General features: G+C 46.4%; 1 long non-coding RNA gene across 3 annotated transcripts in view; it reads right to left on the minus strand.

The window, feature by feature from the left end:
* Window positions 1–21,596, minus strand: part of LOC144149089 (uncharacterized) — a 34,621-nt gene extending 13,025 nt beyond the window's left edge. Inside the window, exons 1-2 of one of the 3 annotated variants that reach the window (XR_013318179.1) lie at window positions 21,401–21,596; window positions 14,147–14,187 (exon numbers count right to left, since the gene is read on the minus strand). This is a non-coding gene — a long non-coding RNA (uncharacterized LOC144149089). Of the gene's footprint in view, window positions 1–14,146; window positions 14,188–15,030; window positions 15,094–20,934; window positions 21,046–21,400 lie in introns of those variants that run through there. The other 2 variants (XR_013318178.1, XR_013318177.1) reach the window with 2 other exon arrangements.
* Window positions 21,597–21,693: the final 97 nt, after the last annotated feature.

Below are 21,693 nucleotides of genomic sequence, written 5' to 3' on the forward strand. Positions count from 1 at the left end.
TAGGGAATCCTGAACATATTGCGCTGCGGCCATATGAACAATCGGCAAGGGGTTTCCAAATTTACCCAGCACGCGAACAGTGTATTCGGGTTACTAAGGTCCAGGGTGGGGTCCAAATATTCTATGCAAGTGTCTTTACTTGCCACGAGAGACAGCCACCCTGCGGGGATGCGAAATTGTGTAATTTTTATTTTGTTTGAAGCGTTGTTTTCATTCCAGATGTATTAGTCCTCTTGGTCGTAATGCCTCCAGTGCTTACTTCTTAAGGTACCCATATTAAATTAACAATTTTGTCTTCTTTAGCGAGAAATTCGGAGCCCCTGGAGATTCTCGCAACAGAAGCACAAAAAAATTGGCCGCGTATCTGCTCCTTTCGTTGCAAATGTCGTCAAAAGACGATAGCCTTTGTAGACATTTGCCAAGGAAATGCCCCCCTCTGCTTTCCCGCTCACCTCCCATGCTGTTCCTGTACTGTCGCGCTCATCCCAAGATAAACACACTAAAGGTTTGCAGAAGGCGATTTGAATTTACCGCGTTCCACTGCTACAGGCTGCGTTCCTCGATGACAGCGCTGCAGTACGGCGGAGACGAGCGTGAATTGAGGCGGCCGACTACAAGGTTTATAGAACCCTGTGGCCGTGCTCCACGTGCGTTCCAAGCAGAACGTGGAACCTAGCTAGTGGAACCTTTCGTTGCTGTTGCCGCATGATTTTTCGTATGCCGCCAGGAGGCGGCGGTTTTCTGCAGTAGGTGTAGAATATCATTTACTATCGAAAAACCAAGCATCCATGAAATTTTTAATAAAGGAAGACTAAATATCCCTTGTGTATAAATTTCCTGTCTTATATTTGCGTAATGTCTTGTTATTGTTCAACAAAGTTGACAACTATGAACATATAACCCCGCTAGACGTTTAGATTTGGCTGTGAGTATATAGGACTATGGCGCAGTAAGCATTTTACTTTGACCGTGTGGCTGAACAGACAGACAGAGAGACAGACCAAAATTTCTGTGTTTAAAGGGACCCAGAAAAGCCTTCTGTAAAAGTTACAAAAAGCCTGTATTGTCACGTAGCACCAATATAGCGATGCAATGCCGTTGGAATTATTGATCTACATTCAGTATTAGCTGCGCCAGAAGCAATTAAATGCACCTCTCCCCACTTGCCGATCGACTCCTCCTCCCTCTCTGCCTCCTTCAAAACAGCTAGCTACATTCCTCCGCCTAGGCTCGCGTCAATCACTGCGGACCCTCCTTTGCCGCCTTTGCCTCGGGATCGCGCAGGAAGGAGGAAGAGCAGCCGGAAGCCCATGGCAGTGACGCCGCCGGCGGCCGACCTTGCCGGCGATTGGGCGAATCAGGGGGCGCCTTCGCTGTTGCGTCAGCAGCGATCGCCGTTGCGTCACCCGCGGTCGCCGTTGCGTCACCCGCGGTCGGCTCGCTGCGGCGTCGCGCTCATCGGTTGAGAAAGGCGATCTTCAAAAATTGTTTACAAATTATCTGTACAACGTATGGGGCTCACACTTGGCTCAAAAATCCCCCGTTATGTGTTCTACCACCTGAATGCATTTGATTGCCACCTTCACAAAGCTTTATGGGGTCCCTTTAAGTAGCCCAAGAAAGACTATCGTCATTAAAAAACAATATGGTGAAATGTAACAATAACGACGCCAGTTGTTATGGCGGCGCAGATGATGATTTTTAACGCAATTCGCCATCACATTATTAAACCATTTCTCGTATCTGCAGCTTTGTTTGCGCAAGCTTGCGGAGCGATAACAAGCTATCGCTCGAGCTACCTGCGCCGGCCTGCGCCACTTCGCGGCCGCGGCCGCCGCTCACCCAGCGACCGTGCTGGTGGTATACGCGGCTTCCTCAGCACGCCTGTCGTGTGCGGGGCGCATTTTCGCGTCCAATGTAATAAGAAACAATAAAAATAGAGTGCTTGCAACCGCCCTAGAACTTGAGTCACGGCCAGCTGCCCGAAGAGCAGACAAAATCCCGCCACCTCCGCCGCCATATATCGGATCGTTTGTAGCTCGCGAGTAGAAGCTCCCACCTCCGAACCGAGTGGTGCGCCGTAGAGAAACCGTGACGTAGGGGTCACGTGGCGCACACTCCTAAGAGCCAAACGGCGAATTTCTCCGTCGTGTGAATACCACTTTACGCGGGGAAAAAAAGTAGACTGTGGCTTGCGTTCCGTCCAGACGGGACGGAACGAACTACAAGTGCTGAAGTTCCGTCCAGACGGAACGGAGCGCTGCGGGTTACCCTTCCGTCCAGATGGAATACAACTGACAGCTTAGTGTCCCGTCCAGACGAAGCCTGCGTGAAATTTGTACAGTTCTGTCCAGACGAAAGTAAAACCGGCTGATTAGAAGTCATGCTCAGTCTTCAGATTTGGTGTAGAAGTTGCGCCTCGAATAATGGCACTATTGTACCGGGTTAGATTCCTTCCGGACTTGCTTTTTTGTGTAGTTGTGCCAGTGTTTTGTAACAGCTAGATGAGAGCAGTCGGTCTTGATTTTGCGCTCAACCGGCCGCTCTGCTACCGCTCACTAGAGCCAAAGCCGACGTATCCATCGCCAGAGTACCGATGATCTGTAGTTCGTAATGGTGATTACTAATTAACGCTTATTCTGGCTAGTCAGTGAGCGGAAGCGGTTCGTTCGGTTGGATAAATATCAAGAAGGACTGCTGTCGCTGCTTGTTGTGAAGCGGGCGTGGTCGATGTAGTGGCTTGAAGTTCAGTTTGACAGAGTTAGAGTTAGTCCTATTGCCTTTCTTGAGTTTTGTTGATTTTTACCAAACTGGTCAAACCGCTACCGCTCATTGACTAGCTAGCCACATTTGGTTAATAGTCACTCTCAATGATTACAGATTATCGGCCGTCAAACGAGCCGCCGAGCTCGATCACGCCCGCTTCACAACAAGCACCGAGAGCAGTCTTTCCTGATATTTACCCAGCTGAACGAACCGCTTCCGCTCATTGACTAGCCAGAATAACCGTTAATTAGTAATCACCATTACGAACTACAGATGATCGGAACTCTGGCGATGGACACGTCGGCCTTGGCTCTAGTTAGCGGTATCGGGGCGGCCGTTTGGGTGCCAAATCAAGACCGACTGCTTTCACCGCGTCAGTTGTAAAGTGGGCGCGCAGTTAGCTGTTAGAGAACGCTGGCACAACCAAGCAAAAAAAAGCAAAGCATGCCCAGGAAAAATCGAACCCGGTACAACAGTTGCATTATCCGAGGCGCAACCTGTACACCAAATCTGAATTTTTTTTTCTTTAATGAATGGGAATTTTAGAAAACTTCAGAAGACAAGACAGTTAGCACACAATATAAACACTGACAGACAGAAAAGGGCAAAGACATCAGTCGAATAAAGATCAACACTCAGGCAAGCAAACGCACGCATCCAAAAGAGGCAGCCAATCTGGTGGATCACTCTGCGCAGCATAAACGCTCGGCACCAACGCCGCCTGTTCCCGAAAAATGCACTTGGTCGGCCTAGGGGGTTCTGCATGCCGATCAGTCATGCGGCACTTCCACAAGCTAAACAATCCTAGGAGAACGAAAACGTCCTATGGCACCCGATTAAAATCTTCAAATGGCAGGAAGAGAATGGTGTACGGGGTGACGCCAATGTCCTTTTTTAGTGTCCGCCGCAAAACGTCCCAGAAGAACACAGCGTCCCGGCACAACACAAAACAATGGTTAATTGTCTCTGGTTGATTACAGAGGCGACAATTGTCCGACCAAGGAATAGACGATCCCTTTTCGCGCAACCATGTCTTAACTAGAAGTGTGGAAGAACGAAGCTTGAAAAAAATGTTTTTGCATTTGGCGGGATACACATGCTCATTACGCGTTTTAAAACATTGCTTTTCTGGTGGCCTAAGTAAGGCTGGCGATAAACAGGCAGCGGGAATAGACTTTCAATAAGAGTGTTCGTCATAGTTTTCCTGACATGCTGAACAGATATTCCAAGGAAAACGGCGCGGTAAGAAGGGAAATGACTCCACGACCTCTTTGAGAAATCCCCATGGAGGCTTCCTATTGACTTCACCCGTACAAAGAAGCAAAAAAGGCAAATGGAGACTTATGCGCTGCTGAAATACAGTTGTAAAAGTGGGTGATCAACCAATTTGTAGAAGAAAAAACGAGACACAAGTTGGTGCACAAAGAAATGCATAAGCCCAACACCCCCTGCCTTTAAAAGAAGAAACAAGCTGTCCCTGCGCATAGGTTCCCATTGAGAACCCCACACAAATGTTGCTCTATGTAGGTCCTGAACTTTTGTTCGCGCACCGTGAAGCACTTGAAGCACATAAAGGATCTTTGTGGCAAGGAAGACGTTACACACTCTTGCACGTGCAAACACAGAGAGGTCTCACCCATTCCATGCCTTCGATGTGCGCTTAACTTGCGTGAGCGCTGATGACCAATGAAGCCCTGTGTTCCGTATTTGATGTAACGGCACGTCGAGGTGCTGAAGTGGGGCGCTATCTCAAATAATACCAGCGAATCTGAATAGTTTCGTTCCCCATTGTTCGATCCAAAATCCCGTAGGTTTTTACATATTAGCATCCGCTCCAGACACATCGAAGAACTGCTTAGTCACTGTAAGGGCTTTCTGGTCACTCCTTTTGTCAGCGCAAAAATACGCTATATCATCTGCATAAGCAAGCACCTCAACTTTGCACGATTGTAAGCAAAAACCTATCACTCTTTGAGGCTCGAGGTACAATGCGAACAGCAACGGTGACAGGGGGCAGCCTTGTCTGACAGACGACTTGATCGCAATCGGCTTAGACAGAATACGATTGACGGTAAGCTGTGTACTGCACCGATCATAGCACAGCTTGATGCCCTTATATAACACATCACCTAAGTTGACTGCTGCCAGAAGTACGAATAAGAAATCGTGAGAAACCCGATCAAACGCTTTTGCAAGGTCAATTTGTATTAGGGCCACCTGATCTACCGAATCGGACACGCACTCCAAGACAGAACGAGTGATATGAATATTTGTGTGAATACTCCTGCCCTGAATACCGCAAGTTTGGTGGGACCCCACTAAACTATTGATTACAAATTGAAGGCGCCTAGATAAAATTTTTGCAAAAATTTTGTAATCAACGTTGCAGAGGAAGATTGGTCGGTAACTCTCTACATACCTCAGTTTCTCTGCATCCCCAGTTTTGGGGATTAGCACCGTGTGTCCTGAATAAAAGGTTCGCGGCAAGATATTATGATCATAGACAGCCGTAAATACGTCCAAGAGAACTGGATCAAGGATACCAGAAAACTTCTAATAGAACTCCCCACCAAGGCCATCTGGCCCCAGGGGTCTTGTTAGTCTTAAGCGCGGACATGGCATCATTAACTTCCTCCAGTGTAATAGGCCCTGCCACCATCATGCACTCATCCTCTGTAAGGCTGAAAAGTCTATGAGGGAATGGAACTTTAAATGCCGAGTATTACCACTGGACCCTCCAAATAACGTGCTGTAATGTGTGTGGAAAGCACTGACAATCTCAATTGCTTCAGTATACCTAACACTGTTATAATAAATGTCAATCATCTCCTTTGCAAGAGCGAATTAGCGCTCATCACTAAGACACCAGCGAGAAGGATAACTATCAAAGAATATTTCAGTTCTTGACGGAATTAAGGCACCATGATACTTTTCAGCTACATATTTTTGCAATTGTCCTTTAACAATCCCAATGTCTTCCAAAGTTGATCTCGCATTGACTGCTTCCAGTTCGTGAAGTGCCACTGATGTACGGGAAAGTTCCCGTACATGAAAGTGTTTTGAAAACGAAAGCCGAGCTGACTCCTCTATTGCGCCACTGCTAATTTCTTGTTTAAAGAGATCCCATTTCTGATACAGAGATAGTTCGGGAGTTGTTAGAATATGGTGTAAGCAACCAGATACCCTTTGGAAAAAATTTCGTCCACCAGTAGAGAGGTATTAAATTTCCACAGATCCCATTGAGTCGGCTTGTTACGTGGTCTTGACCTACCGCCGAAGTAGATTGAGACCATACAGTGGTCAGTAAAAAATATGGGTCCTACATTATAGTCCGAAACGCCAGAAACTTCCTCTGCTGATATATATATATATATATATATATATATATATATATATATATATATATATATATATATATATCCTGTCAAGGCGGGCATTTGAACTGCACTGAAAATGAGTAAAGTGCACTGTACTTCCTTCCATTTGACCGACATCAACAAGACCATGCTCGTGCACTAAATCGGCCAGTGTGGCAGCACTACGGTCATAGCGCGCAGCTGGCCTAGAACGATCATGCTCACTGCAGACACAGTTGAAATCGCCCATAAAGAGAACCTTTCGTTGTTTTTGAAGGAACTGCCCCAGCGACAAAAAAAAAGGTGTCACGTTCCCGACAATTAACGGGTGCATAGAGGCAAATTATACGCCATTCAACACCCCCAAGGACAAGGTCACAGCAAATAAAACGCCCTGAAGTATCTACAGTGCAGCATAGACAAGAAAACCCTACTTGCTTGCTGATGAAGAGGAAACATCCGCCAGACAAGCCTGCGGAATGAGTGACGCATACACTATAATGTTCTAAAAAGGGCTCTAATGCGGTGTGTCCTCATCACCGCAAAGCTTTGTCTCCTGAATAGCGGCGATGCTTACGTCCATTCATTTAAGGAGACATAAGAGCTGAGACTGTCTTTTGTTCCTGAATCCTCTCACATTAATCTAAATACTGAGCATGGCGTCTAATCAGCCAGTTTTGCTTTCGTCTGGACGGAACTGTACAAATTTCACGCTGACTCCGTCTGGACGGAACGCTAAGCTCTCAGCTCTACTCCGTCTGGACGGAAGGATAACCCGCAGCGCTCCGTTCCGTCTGGACAGAACTTTAGCACTTGTATATGGTTCCGTCTGGACGGAACGCTAGCCACAGCCAAAAAAGAAACGTACTTTTGACGACTGAAGCTGGGGTGCTTTCCTTGTGTGAATGCGCTCATTACGCGATTAGATACGGTGGACTGTTGCCTGGGCCATCGCGTTGGCTTGCGTGGCGACCCTTTCCGTTCACCGTTTCTTTGACCTACGAAGCATACCCCCGCCTGCCCACGGGATCTCTAAGACTCCTGTGTAGCACGTGTGGAAACGGCCTTTCCGTGATGCACATGCTTCTCCAATGCAACGCACTCCGCCCAACACGACACAAACACTTCACCGAAGTCTGCAGACAACACCTCCCACCACACCCAGCGTTTTTGCTGTCTGACGATATCATGTTTCCCGTCCAGCGTGTTTTCAACTATTTAGCAGAAGTTAAATTTTTAGACCTAGTTTTATACCACGCACAATCACAACCTGGCCTTCTACACCAGCCATGCTGATTATCTTTCCCTGATCTTTTGTTCTTATAACCGATTTTAGTGTTTACCTATTTATCTCTAATATATAACAACTGTTTTAGCGCTCTTTGCGCTCAGTCGGCCTTGCGCCATAAAAATCCAAACATCATATGCAATTGTCTTATATTGTGGCCCCTCCTGACCACGATAACTTTTGTACCGCAATATCCATGGGCGCACGCCAAGGCGGCTTGAAGCTGCTGCGGCGGAGGCACTCGAAAGGATTACTGCGTGGGCTAGGCATGATAAAACAGGAATTAAATCAACCCCGACAAATGTTACAGTCACTTAACGCGACGGGTCAAAATTGGTCCTGTTACTTGTCACGAAAGGTGACAAGGAGATGTGCACCACAAACCGACAGTTGGCCTTCAGGAAACGTCCTTAAGCCACGTGTCGGAGAAGCAGCTGCTAGGTGGGGTTTTTGACAACGGCTTCACTTTTGTTGCCCCTACAAACCGCGTGAAGGCATTGGTCAGAAACCTAGCGCTATCGATCACTCGGTTCTCCCGAATTCACACCATCATTAACAAGCAACATCTCCGCATGTTAGGTCACCTCATCATCTTGCCTGCGGTGTCATACGCGGCCCTGTTTGGTGGTACGCGACTGAGCATCACATGTTGAAGTGTAAAGTACGTTCGCTTCTCAGGTCGACGCTGTTTGCTGTAACTAAAGCATACACAATCATGATGACTATGTCCCAGAAGTGACCGCCAACACATTGCCGTTGGACATCGACCTCGATGTTCAGATCTGAATGCTTGTTTTATTCGGAGCGGCCATTCATCACGTTTCACTTCGTCGAATATAGGCCTTTGGACGTGGACCTGCCTATTGACACCCCTGTGCATCCGACAAAGTCTCCACGTATTAAGTGTGAGTGGCTCATAGCCACAAACGCCACCCGTAGACTTCATATTCCTGGTATCCATGCTTTCACTGCCGGCTCCTATACTTCTACCTCAGCTGACGCGGCCTTCGTCGTCATGTTTGGCCACGCTACTGTGGAAGTAATGTGCGATCATCATCATCATCATCATCATCCTCACCACCACCAGCATATCTACGCCCACTGCAAGGCAAAGTCCTCTCCCATTAATCTCTAATTACCCCGGTCAAGTGCTAACTGTGACCAATTTATTTCCGCAAACTTCTTGATCTCATCTGCCCATCGAACTTTCTGCCGCACCCTGCCACGCTTGCTTTGTCTAGGGATCCGCTCTGTTACCCTTAATGACCAACGGTTATCTTGCCTTCTAATTACGTGCCCTGTCCACGTCCATTTCTTCTTCTAAATTTCTACTAATACGTCCTTAACACGCGTTTGTTCCCTGACCCACTCCTCTATCTTCTTGCCCCTTAATGTTACACCTACCATCTTCCGTTCCATTGCTCGCTGAGTCGCCCTCAATTTCAGTTGAGCCCTCTTAGTGAGCCTCCAAGATTCTGCCCCGTAGGTGAGTACCGGTAAGATGCAGCTGTCATACACTTTCCTCTGCAGGGACAATGGTAGGCTGCCATTCTTTATCTGAGAATGCCTGCCGAATGCACTCCAGCCCATTCGTATCCTTCCAGTTATCTCTGCCTCATGGTTGGGATCCGGGGTCCCAACTTGGTCTAAGTAGGTATATTCGCTTACGACTTCCACTGCCTCACCACCTATCTCAAACTGCTGTTCTGTACCGAGGTTATTGATCCTTACTTTAGTTTTCTGCATATTAATTTTCAGGCCCACGGTTTTACTCTGTTTGTCCAGTGCGGTAAGCATGCGATATCGGCTCATAAACCCTATCCCACCGATGGAGGGCGCAGTGGTGTCGCGGAGCGGGCTTACTCTTTCTCCCGCTAGGGGAGGAAGCCCCCTGCCGCTGACATTTAGCTGCTGACTCTTTCGCGCTAACCATATACTTGCGCGGCGGTGGCGGTGGCATATACTTGCGCGAGCGCCCATTGAACCACACCTCCATTGTTTCCGCAGGTTTCAAACTGGGTGGAGTTGGGTTTTGTTTCAATTATTACTCTTTACATCGGCGGCCATTTTTGTACCGGACAACAGCACCCACGACCACATCAACGGCAGTTTTTCGACCACATGGGCCCCTAAGGTTTCCTTCTCACAGGAACACTGAAGTGAATTTGTCAAGCTCTCGTTTTTGCTTGTACTGCGTAGGCTAGCTCAAATTAACACCCTTTTCATCGTTTATACGGTTGATAAGTCTGTAATTATTTTATAAAGCGCGAAAGAAGAAAAACTACCATGCGCGGTCTGCGGCTACCGCACCAATTAAAGGCTCTGACGACGGGAGGAGATGCACCTTGACTGGACGATGTCCAAGTTTATCATTCCAGCAAGTTTCGGTTTTGGTTCTGTAAAACAACATGCTTTATATTCGACGGCATTGTTGGATGGGCATTCTCGATATCTCAGTAATCGTCGTACCGCGCTTCTGCCATGTTGTCGGCTGTAAAAAACCTAAGTTAAGCCTCCCAGGACGGCTTGGAATTGTAGCAATCACTAGCCGCGGACTGCGCAGTGGATAAACGCCCTCCGCGTCACCGCAGACGCTCAAATGCCATGCGCTTTTCCCCCATATTTGGAATTTGCCTCACTCGTGTCTGTATCGTAAAAAGCGTGTTCGCACGAGACGAAGGGTCTGTTGATTCTGGCCTGTGCCCACTGCCCGCAAGCAGTCGGTGCTTATGGCAACAGCATGCCAACGAGAACTCGCTAGCGCTTCTGTGAACTAGTTCGTGGAGCAGTGAACGTTACGGCCCAAAAATGGTGAACTCTGTGTAGAAAACATCCGCCGAAAACGAAAAAGTTAACTTACAAAAAAATGAAACAATGTACCCCCGAGGATTCGAACTTGTGACTTGCTAAATAACATACCTAGCGCTCCACACCAGTCGGAGACTGGTCTGTTTTTTTTCTTTGTTGCATGGAAATTTTAGAAAAAAACTCAGACAACACAATTAACACATAATATAAGCGCTAGCCGACAGCAAAGGGTAAGCACGTCTGTCTAACAAAGGTCGGCACAATTTCAAAACTCAGGCAAGTAAACGCACGCATCCAAAAGATGCAGCCACTACGGTGGATCACTCTGCGCTGCATAGATGCTCCGTACCAACGCCGCCTGTTCCCGAAAAATGCACTTGGTCGGCCTAGGAGGTTCAGCATGCCGATCAGTCATGCGGCACTTCTACAAGCTAAACAATCCTACGAGAACAAAAACGTCATATGGCAGCCGATTAACATCCCCAAATGGCAAGAAGCGAATGGTGTAGGGTGTGATTTCAATGTCCTTCTTTAGTGTCCGTTGCCAAACGTCCCAGAAAAACACCGTGTCACGGCACAGCACAAAACAATGGTCAATGGTCTCTAGTTGGTTGCACAAGAGGCAATTGTCTGACCAAGATATCGACATTCATTTTTCCAGTAGCCATGTTTTAACCGGAAGCGTTTGCGAATGGAGCTTAAAGAAAAACGTTTTGGCATTTGGCGGCACGCACATACGCTTGAGACGGTCTAAAACATCATTCTTATGGTCCCGCAAGTATGGCTGGTGATAAAGAGGCACGGGGACTAGATTATGAATTAAGGTGTTCGTCATAGCCTTCCTTGAAAGTCTAAACAGGTACTCCAGAGAAAATCGAACAGTAAGGAAATGAAAAGTATCCACAACTTCTTTTAGAAAACCCCATGGTGGCTTCTGGTTCACCTCACCCGTAGAAACAAGAAGAAAAGGTAAATGGTAACTTTGCGCTCTTGAAGTATAGTACGTATAGTATAGTATAGTATAGTACGTTTTCTTCTCCGCCAGAAGAAAAACCCAGACACATGTTGGTGCACAAAAAAATGCATTAACCCAACACCACCAGACCCTAAATGAAGAAACAAATTATCCCTCCGCATTGACTCCCATTCAGATCCCCACACGAAGGTAGCAAATACTCTGTGTAGAGGCTGGACTTTCGCCCGCACACAGTGCAGTACCTGAAGCACATAAACAAGCTTTGCTACCAAGAAGACATTGCAGACTTGCGCACGGGCAAATATAGAAAGTTCTCGCCCCATCCATGCATGCGAGGCACGCTTGACATGCGTGAGTGCTGAAGACTAGTGTGGCCCTGAGTTCCTTATTTGGTGCAAAGGCACGCCAAGGTACTCAAGCGGAATGTTGTCCCAATTAATACCAGCAAATTTGAAAGGTTTGGTTCCTCACTGGCTAAACTAAAACCCCCTAGTTTTCTCCATATTCATGGCTGCTCCAGACACGTCACAAAACTCATTAGTCAAGATATGGGCTTCTTGAACACTACGCTTGTCAGCAAAAAAATAGGCGATGCCATCAGCATACGCGAGAACTTTCACTTCACATGACGCTAATTAAAAACCCCGTACCCTTTGGCTCTGTTGTATGCTAAGGCAAAGAGGCTCTACGTACAGTGCAAACAGTAGAGACGGTAGAGGACAGCCCTGTCTAACAGACGACCTGATCTGAACTGGCTTCGAGAGAACGCGATTGACGAATAGTTGTGTAGTACAAATCTTGTAGCAAAGCCGAATGCCTCGATGCAGCAGATCACCCACATTATCCGCTTACAAAAGTGTGAATACAAAATCGTGAGACACCCGATCAAATACTTTGGCAAGGTCAATTTCGATAAGGGCCACCTGTTCAACCGAATCAGACACGCATTCCAATATAGAACGAGCAATATGTATATTCGTTTGAATGTTTCTGTTCCGAATACCGCACGTTTGGTGAGACCCAACTAAACTAGAAATTAGCTGATGAAGACGGTTAGATAAAACTTTTCCAAATATTTTATAGCCAACATTGCAGAGGGAGATTATCCGATAGCTTCTACAGATCTCAGCTTGTGTTCAACCGCAGTTTTTGGTATTAACACTTTGTGCCCTAAGTAAAAGGTTGGTGGCAAAGCACCGTGATCGTATGCGGCTATGAATATGTCCAAGAGGACTGGAGCATGGATGTCAGAAAACTTCTGATAAAATTCCCCGCGCAGTCCATCCGGTCCGGGGGTCTTGTTTGTCTTAAGCGAAGAGATGACAATCTTAACCTCTTCCAGTGTAATAGGGCCGGAAACCCGGCACGCTAATCATCCGCAAGTCTTGGAAGTGCACCAATGGGAGAATGAAAGCCATGCTCTTGACTCACGACATTGGACCCACCAAATAACCTGCTGTAATGAGCATAGAATGCACCGGCATTATCAGCTGAGTTGGTATACCTAGTACCATTATAAATAATCTCAATTATCTCCTTTGCAAGAGCCGATTGGCGCTCATCACACAGCGAGCGGCGAGTGGAATAACTGTCGAAAAACTTTCGTGTTACGGACCGAATTAAAGCACCGTGGTATTTTTCAGTAACATATTGCTGCAATTGTCCTTTAGTTACGCCAATTTCATCTATACATGATCCAGGCATTACTGCCTCCTGTTCATGAAGGTCCACCAATGTACGGGAAAGTTCACGAACATGAAAGTGTTTTAGCAACGCAAGACGAGCTGACTCTTCTATAGCCGAGTTTCTCACCTCTTGCTTACAAAGATCTCATTGTTGATAAAATGAAAGGTCAGCTATTGCAACTCTGCCAGTACTGTAAATATAAGGTATATAATGTGTAACCAGTTTCACTTTTATTTAGTTTTAGCATTTCAAGCTGTTTAGGTGACTATTTGTTGTATAGCGCTCATGCAGTAAGCATCCCCAAATTTCCACAATATCTCACGTCTAGCAATGCATTTCTTAGACGGAAAAGCGTTCGCAGATGCGTAGTCGTGCTGCTGACCACTGTGCTTGTTCTCCCAGCGCGAAAAAGTGCTTCGTACTCCCTAGTTTTACGCTGTACGGTAAAAGATTCAGTTGATTTTATTTCCTTATTACCTATATTGATTTCGCTGACTCTTCTCCCACCTTCAGGTGGCCTTAGATTTTCCTACTAGCGTACCAGTCAGCGAAGCGTCGCATGTGCGCTTGTGCATTGCTTGTGTGGAGCGACCTTGACTTGGAGCTCGATACAGTGTGCAAACTAACCAAGTAAAGAAGGGCGCAGTCTTCCTTTCTCAAACATGTCGTGGCTTCGTTTCAACTGAGCGAACGAATTGCGACGACCCGTCGACGGCCGGCGGACTAAACTATGTTATCTCTATGGACTAACGCTGGCCGACAGACTCTGCCGGAAGGTCGGCGAGCCGTGCAGTAGCTCGAGTCAAGGCAAGTCATCTCCTTCTGACGTCATACGAAAACGCCACAGAAAATGGGCGAGGATGCATAGAGGAAGACAGCATTTTCGAATAGATTTTTCTAGTAAATAAATTTCTGTAAACGCGCTCAGAATGATCGAAACATGGCCTATGGTCTCCGGACTACAATTTGCGATAGTAATCCCGCAATGTTCACAAATCCCTTCAGCGTCCCCTTAATAAAGAAGGGCCTACCAGACACCTCGAGGGCAGGCTTTGTTATAAAGCACTCATTCATCGTTTCACCTTTGTGACTTGCACACTGAAATGTTCGGAAGCACTCAGTTATCGCAGTGCCTTTGCACATGTCATTCTTCTGGGTTTATTCTACGCAGTTAATTTATTTTCTCTCTGTGTAATTATATGGTGGGTAATTTCTCACTAGCAGCTCCAGTCGGCTTTCAGAAAGAGTAGAAATACATGGCCTTACATCAACGCCAAATGGACAGTTGTCGAAAAACAGCTGCAGCGCTGAAAAACAAGAAAGAACCATTAGCGCTTCAAGTTGCTTTGGGACAAACGCGGCAATATTAAGTTGCTTGAAGATCTCAAGAAGTGCTATTCAAGTCGAGGCGAGGCTTTCACAGAGGGAGACGTAATTATGTCACTTGAGTCCTGAAAATGTCTCTCCGTCTTCCTATCGAACACAGACACTTGAAAGAGGGTTAATAAAACAGTGATCTTCTTAACATATCTTTGTCCAGCGCATTTAATGTGCGTCGTTATTCTGAAATACGCAAACATAAGAAATGCTTCCGCACAGCATCCAACAGCCATTACTGACGTTAAATTGCACGCTGCCAGCCCGCTTGCGTAGAAAGGTTTTTGTATGCACGAACAAAGCGACTGCATTTAATCTCAGTGTTGACATGACGTCTGCCAAAAGGTCATGGTACATTACACCTCCAAGGTGCACCTGTAAAAGCATTCACGCAAGCTTATTTCATTCAGGTTTTACGCAAAATAACCTAATGCTCTAAATTTCGCCTGGAATAACAATCACTAACAGGAAAAGTTGGTGTCAGTGTTGATTCGTTTACATTTTTTGAGACCATCGCCTTAAGAAAAACGAAAAGCTAGGTTGCTTTTTACGCTGTCACCTGTGCTGTATGTTTCTTCAAAATTCTTAATGGCAACATTACTGATAACCTTCCATCATTTAACAAGATGGTTCCCGAAACATCGAGTAGGCACGGAATTACTAGAGCCGATGTACTTGACTGCAGGAAACGCAAATCCTCTCAGTGGTAACTCCTCGATATTGAGTACCATGCTTTCAGCCATTCTTGTACAAGCAGTATAATGACCACTCACCTATTACAAAAGTTACGATTTTCAGCATCCTGGTGCATTAAACAACTGCGCAAAATTTTACTTCCCCTTACTTTACTCAGTTGAGGAACACGGAAAGCCCTCGCGGTACTGAGGGGTACTACTTTTTATTGCGTAAAACAAGTGCCAAGTTTCAAAGCGGGTTTTATTTAACTATGTTATTGTATTCCCGAACAAGATTTATGGTCCCGAAGAAAGAAATTCTGTTTATTCCTTTACGAGATATATCGCCATGTGCCCTTCTCGCATTCGAACTGCTTATCCGGTATCTGTGTCCTGCTTAGTGAGCTTTCTTACGCCCGTGGCATTGTTGTTTTTAGATAGATTCCACACTTCTTTTTTGTTACGTTCTTAAAGACAACGCAATATCTTCTGTCTCGCAAGTTATGTTGTAGCCTCTATCTTGCTTTATTGCGCTTTTAACCATTCATTCTTTTCACTCTCGTTTTAAGTCTCTTCCAGCAATAAGAGCCTGTTTTAACGGCAAGCACGTACTTTGCGCAGCTCTTTCGAGCTATTGTTAGTCAGAAACAGCTGTTCTGCTTAGTGCTAAGCAATGCCATTTCGACAACTCGTCAAACTTTTCTGGGGATGAACACGAGCCTGCCATAAATTTCGAGCGGGGAAGCGGTACTGAGCCGTTAGATAACATGCATACCTGTCTCGGAGAAGCATCGCACTTACGTGCGCACGAGTAATATTCCACGCGTTCCAGAATATCTAGTGTTTTGAAGCTCAACATTTAAATTTTGGGGTTATACAACCCGCTGAAGCTACACCTGGTGCGGTATTCTCGTGTTTTGTCCGTTTTGTGTCCGTTTCAAAAGTGTCCGTTTTGAGCAAGGCCTCAGCGGCGAAAAGCGAACACCCGGATGTGACGGCACGCAAGCACGGCGTAGCTATGAGCCGCGGCTTCACAGAGCCACTCGGAGCAGACGATTTGGAGCAGACGATTTCTTGTCGCGTTGTTGTTGGTTCGCTGGCGGAACAATAAACTCATAAAAGATAGTTTAAAATAGGTTGTCATTTAAAATGTGTTTACAAGAACAGTTGCGCAAAAGTCAACCCAAATCCCGCCTACAACTGCAACTACGTCACAATGAAACGGACGCAAAACAGACGTTTTCAAAACGGACAATTACGAGAATACCACCCCTGGGCTATGAGGTGCGCCGTAGTGGAGGGCTCTGCAATAATTTTGAACACCTGGGCATCTTTACCGTGTGAGGCAATCTCGCCTCACGGGCGTTTTTGCTTTTCCCCTCCGCCTCAAAAGCACCCACCGAGGCCGAGATCTTGTTTTTCCAGCTTTTAGAGTTGCTCTGTATACTTCGCTCATGTCTCGGGCTGTATACTTACAACGAAGTCAAGCCATGGTCTCATCTCCATGTTTGAGCATGAGTTTTTTTTTTTTTTTACACGTTCTCGTGTTTGTAAACGTCCTGTTCGCTTCGAATATGTTCCTTGTTGCGCGTGCTCTCCTCCAAAGAAAACATTTTAATTGACAATCAGGTAAATGTGGATTCTGTTGTCGTCATCGGCGTTCCTGACTGCACGTCTGATTTTATAGGACTGGATCTCCATCCTCCTATATACTCCGGACGTTTGCTTGTCGCACCTCTCTCGACGGAGCCCTTGGCTTTACACGCCGAACACAACCTGGATGGTCACAATAAAGATGCGACATGTCCGGCAATTCAGTACTAATGCTTTTGCAATAACTACTTTATAGGGAGTTCTCAGGTGCCACGTATTTTTTTCCTTTCGTTGAACGAGAAAAGTTTAGAAAGTCTTGAGTGTTTTCCTCCATGTGCATGAGTAATATATGTAGACTGAAACGAGTGTGATAACTTGACACGACCAACGATTATTGAGCCTGGAAATTCCAAAAGGACGGTTCGGCATTTTGTTCTGGTTATGAAAGAATTTCAAAGAATCGTAGATTTTATTTTCTTGTGAAAACCAATCGGCAACCTTACAGCCCAAGAAGCAGTCACAGCAAAGCCCGTTCTCACAGAAGGTCTTCGTTATATGGCGATGCGAACGCGGGAATGTGCCACATCGTAAGAATGAAGTAGTAGTGGTTGTAGTAGTAGTAGTAAAGCTTTTATTTGGAAAGGTAGGGCAAAAGCCAAGTAGCGGGGGAAAAGGGTTATGAGGGAAGGGCTGACACGGGTTGATTCGGTTTCAAGCACAATTTCTTTCATTTAGTCATATAGTGGGGGTTTGCAGTGCTTGAAAAAACACGCTGAGAGAAAACGGTCAAGTAGGTCTAGTTAATGCGCTGTGGCCTCTAAGGAAGGTTTGTTAAAGACAAGGACTCAGGCTTACATAAGTTCTTTTTAACATGGTGATCACGTGATGCAGCATATTGGGGATCGGCAAAGTACATTCTTACTAACTGAGCTGTTCGCTGGGTAATGCGAACGCGGGCATGTTCGAAGTCATAGCAAATGACTCCGAGCAAAGCAGAAAAAGCGCGAAAGGAGCACAATGATGACAGTACTGAGAGGACATGTTCGGCAATTCGACGCTAATGCTTTCGCACTAACTACTTCGTAAGGAGTTCTTATGTGCCCTTTTTTGTTTTTTTATTTTGCTGAATGAGAAATTGTTAAAAGTCTTGAAAGTTTTCAGCTATGTCTATGAGCAATTTTTGAAACGAAAAGGAGTTTTATAACTTTGCGTCTCTAAGGAATATTGAGCGAGGAATTTCTGAAAGAGCTTCCGAACTTTTTATGCTGGCTAGGTACAAATTTTAGGGAATCGTGCGTCTCCTTTAAAGCCAATTCCCTAAAATTTGTTCCTAGCCAGCATGAAAAGTTCGGAAGCTCTTTCAGAAATTTCTTGCTCAATATTCTTTCAGGAACAAATTTTAGGGAATCGCGCGTCTCCTTTAAAGCCAACCCGCCGCTGTGGCTCAGTGGCCAAGGCGTTGCGCTGCTGAGCACGAAATCGCGGGCTCGATTCCCGGCCGCGGCGGCCGGTTTTCTGATGGAGGCGAAAAGCAAAAATGCCCGTGTGTGCGAGATTTCGGAGCACGTTAAAGATCCCCAGGTGGTCAAAATTAATCCGGAGCCCTCCACTACGGCGCGCCTGATCGCCTGCGTCGCGTCGGCGCGTTAAACCCTACAATCAATCAATCAATCAATCAATCAATCAATCAATCAATCAATCAATCAATCAATCAATCAATCAAATCCTTTAAAGCCAAAGCGTATTCGATAACGTCACGGTCCAAATAGATATTCATTCGTTCGCAAAAAAGGAACGTCATCTACTCAGTACAGTTAGCAGGAAAACGCTCACAAATCCTGCAGTAAGTGTTTAAATATTTATATTAGTAATCTTTAGGCACCAAAAAATAGATAATATTACATGCTCAGATATGCTGAGATTTCTGTAGAAACTCTTTTAGCAGTGTTACCTTCTCAAAAACTAATTAGGTGCCCAATCTTTCCGCCATTTCATTTTCCAAATTATTACGCAGCAAAGGTGAACATTTTGATGTTCCAGGAATATCGTGAATTTTCGAAAGCGTATTAAACTAGGTATTGTTGAGCCAACATCCGCACACAGTAAATTTCTGAGAATGGTTAAATTTGTTTGTACACACCGCTGAGGAACATTTAATGGCATTATTGAAATCGATAATTCTATGGGGCAAAGCGATATTGTATGACTGGTACGCAAATTATCAGGTGTTTTCTATGCCATCGTGGGTTACATTTGAAGAAAGCGTGCAAAATAGAGCACGGATCACCAGCAGTGTATAATAGACTTGCAAATTTTAAGCCTTCAGATCCGTCGGTTTGGGGTCGGCAGCGGTGATAGCGTCTGTCACTCCCGCCTACCCGTGGTAATTAGTACAGATTGGATATTCTGTATATGAGTGCGATAAATGTGGGAAAAATTTTACCGCGCATATTCTCGCGACTGTCGCCGGAAGACGATAGTCTTTTGCCGCCCCTGCCACGTAACTGCCTCTCCTCTGACTCGCCCACCCACCTCTCATGCACTTCCACCCTGTCTCGCTCCCCCCGTCATAAACACAACGAATGTTTTCTGAACCCAAATACATTTTTTTAGCATTCGCACTGGTGCCCCGCCACATATTGAGGCCTTTGGTTACTGTTTCCAGCCACGACACAAGACTTCAGCGGGAACCCTTTTTGAATTCTTGGTTAAAATATTGTTTTTAACCATATTGTTTAGGGCGTCTTTCTTGCTTGCTATCGCGAAAATTATGTTTACATTTATCTTTAATTAAAAATGGCGCTATTGGCATCAGTTGTGTATTAACATTTTGCCTCAAATATCCCTGCTGATTTCTTTTTTACTGAACAATGATTGATTGATCGATTGATTGATTGATTGATTGATTGATTGTAGGGTTTAACACGCCGACGCAAAACAGGCAATGAGGCGCGCCGTAGTGGAGGGCTTCGGATTAATTTTGACCCACTGGGGATCTTTAACGTGCGCCGAAATCTCATACACACGCGCGTTTTTGCTTTTCGCCTCCATCAGAAAAGCGGCTGCCAGGGCCAGGAATCGAACCCGCGACCTCGTGCTCAGCAGCGCAACGCCTTAGCCACTGAGCCACCGCGGGGGGTTTACTGTACAATGTTCACAGTATAAAGAGTGCTACCAGGTTCAGTACTTTGCAAATTGTTTTGCCTTTATAATCACCTCGTCCAAGAGTTCTTTAACTTTTAGGGGAATGACCAAATCTAGGAACAGACAGACATACAGACAGACAGAAAAACTGGGAATGATTGTGAGTATAAAAAAATGCTATGAAATGTCCCTGTAGGGACACGTCAGCGCGAAAGCAAGGAAGGAAAAGGCTAGAAAGGGGAAATTCACGGCAAACCGCCTTACGCTACCCCGGTGGCGTAGCATGAAACCAGGTAATGTAACAACAAAACATTAACAGCCAAATGTCGCAGGGAGGAATGTGCACAAATTAAAAACACACAGGCTTCGTGATGACGTCGCTCCCCATGTAACCTCCACACATTTATCTTTATTTTTCCCCCACTGAAATTGCAAAATGCCTCATCTTCGTGGTGAGGACGTACTTACAGCTGCCGTCAGAGGTACTTGGAACACGGGAACTGGTGCTGAATCGTATCTGTGTAGCTGCACCGGTGGTAACCGAACAGAGCAGAACAGGCATGTGCGCCTGCCGACGGTGATAGCCCATCTATACCTTTCTCGAACCACTTCGTAAACCTCGCTTCGAGCATTTTTCCCAGCATCCTGGTCTCAGCGATTGCGCTGATAACAGAGACACAACTGGCAGCGTATCTCGCACACTTTCAGGGCACGCTAGAGTGTAAAGAAGCGGCGCTATCACGTACAGGAATATGCCGATACAACTGTTTTTTTTTTTTTTTTCAAGTATGTTTAGGTGTGTCTGCTATCACCGCCACCACCGGGACCAGTATGCTGCGAAAAATGCTAGGAACCAGGTTTAAGAAGTGGTTCGAGAAAAGTATACATGGGCTATCACTGTCTGCAGGCGCGCATGCGTGTTCTGCTCCTTTCGGTTACTGCAGGTAAAGCTACACGGCGCTCTGATGCCATTCGCCCACAGCTCCCGTGTTCCAATTACCCCTGACGGAACCTGTACATCGAAGCGTCATGTGGTTGACGCGTAGCTTATCTACGCAAAAACAATCATCGGTAGTCATTGTTTGTTGACAAGCAAAGTTATTGTTCTCTTCCCACCCCTTTTCTCCGCACCCCCAAAATCAAAAACTTTGAGAGGGGGTAACGGCTCTCTTGTCCTACACCCCAACCCTGTGTACAGAGCATTATTATCTTCGTGAAATCATACAGAACTCCGTAATGCTGCCTCAAACAGCGCTTACTGATCACCCATCGAGGCCTTGGCGACGACACGGGCTGTTTACGCGACGGTAAATGTTTGTTCATTGGTCACGCTGGCAGAGCAGAGACGCACGCAAGAGACCTTTCAATTACGTATACCTCCCTCCTGTGGGGGATGTAGCGGCATATTGGGAAATTCAGGTTAACGGCACGATGCTTCGTCAACCAAAAAACTGCGTTGCTGCCGCCAGCCAGCACCTCCGGTTGAGCACGTCATAACAAGGCCGTCTTTGCGACGAGGGCTGCACGCGTCAATCACGCGCGTGATGTAAGAAGAGTTGGCGTGGCAACCCATCTGCGCCTCCACGCAACTATGAGAGTACAATCAGACACACGACGAGGGCACGTCCAAATACGGACAACACAGAAGCCAGCCAAGCGCACAAGTTGGCGAAACAACAAGATTCCTAAGCGGCTCACGCGATGCGCAGCCGTCTAGAAAATGCCGACTCACGCCAGGATTTGTGTCGGCGGCGTCACCTGCTGCTGCTGCTGCAGCGACGGTGCGTGTATGCGGCGTGAATCGTGGTGTTTCCGAAAACGGATCCGCATGCCACGACGTTTCCCGCCAGACTAGCAGCACACACACACACACACACACGGCCACGTCGTCGTCGGCGACCTTCACGCGCGGACGCGCAAACTGAAAGGCCCAGAGTCCCCGTCGCGCGCTATGGGGGCGGCGCGCAGGACAGTGAGCGGGAAAGTTCACCCACTGTGACGCTTCCTGCAGCCGCGGGGCAGCGA

The sequence above is a fragment of the Haemaphysalis longicornis genome, unplaced genomic scaffold, assembly GCF_048455015.1.
Source record: "Haemaphysalis longicornis isolate Haplotype H1 unplaced genomic scaffold, Haemaphysalis longicornis Haplotype H1 scaffold_8, whole genome shotgun sequence".
NCBI classification, from domain to species: Eukaryota; Metazoa; Arthropoda; class Arachnida; order Ixodida; family Ixodidae; genus Haemaphysalis; species Haemaphysalis longicornis.